At 42.1% G+C, this 989-nt stretch overlaps 1 protein-coding gene across 1 annotated transcript in view; it reads right to left on the bottom strand.

The window, feature by feature from the left end:
• The window catches only part of LOC102192919 (acyl-coenzyme A thioesterase 1-like), an 11,991-nt gene extending 11,762 nt beyond the window's left edge, over positions 1-229 (bottom strand). Inside the window, exon 1 of the mRNA XM_005742337.1 lies at positions 191-229. The gene's annotated coding sequence lies outside the window, so the exon portion shown is untranslated. The remainder of the gene's footprint in view (positions 1-190) is intronic.
• Positions 230-989: the final 760 nt, after the last annotated feature.

Here is a 989-nt window from a genome sequence, read left to right as displayed (position 1 = left end):
GCGATACATATCGTTATCGTTCTATCGCCCAGCTCTATGTAGGAGTAACTGTATCTCAAAAGAAGAAAGGACAACCCCTGCGTCTGTCCAGGAAAATGATTATGAATCTATAATGGTTAGTGCCATGTGAGGATGCAGCTGAAAGAAATATCTGGCTCAGGAGGCGGTCTACCACGTCAAATTGAGCTACCTGTAGCAGGCGAGTGTACACTCCTGTAGCAGTGGCCTGGTCACACTCCACATAATCCCTCTGATAAACTTCTCATTCGTATTATCTCAGTTCCTGGCAGGCAAAAATAAAAATGTCCAAACTTCAGCTGCAGCTGGTACTCAAGGTCAGCAGCCTGGCTCTGCCGCTGATGCAGTTACCCTCTTTAATAAACAGACATGAAACCACGCCTCCTTTCAGCAACTCTGATGATTTGTGATCTGGTGCTGTCTAAAAACCTCAGTGTCACTATCCTGCGTTTTTTTGACCTAGCATTTTGAGTTTTAGTGTATTTTGATGTTTATGGTTTATGTTTAAGTCCATTAAGGTTTTCTAAGTCCATTTCTATTATGCCTAGGTTGCTGTTATAGTTCTTTGTTGTTAGATTCCCCTTGTGTCTTCAACCCCTGTGTTAAGTCTTCCTCGCCCTTCATGTGTTTCATGTCTGCATGTCTTGTGTTGTCAAGTTCTTGTTGTCATGTTTGCGTCTCATTATGTTTCCTGTTTTATTTTGATGAGATCTTGTGTTTCTACGCTCAAATGTGTTTAGTTTTACTCTCCCCCTGTTCATTCATATCAGCTTTTTCCCCCATGTGTTTCCACTTCCACTGATCACCTCATGTGTGCATTTAGTCTGTGTGTTTCCAGTCATTCCTCGTCAGGACGTCTGCCAAGTTCACGTCATGTTTCCAGTTTTTTTCCATGTATCCATGCCTGGTCCCATGTTCAAGGTTTCTTTGTTTTTCAGTCTTAGTTCACCCAGTTTAGGTTATTGTTTAGT

This window comes from Pundamilia nyererei, unplaced genomic scaffold (genome assembly GCF_000239375.1).
Source record: "Pundamilia nyererei isolate P.nyererei 1_Seehausen unplaced genomic scaffold, PunNye1.0 scaffold00119, whole genome shotgun sequence".
Classification (NCBI taxonomy): domain Eukaryota; kingdom Metazoa; phylum Chordata; class Actinopteri; order Cichliformes; family Cichlidae; genus Pundamilia; species Pundamilia nyererei.
This window is presented reverse-complemented; position numbering and strand designations above follow the sequence as displayed.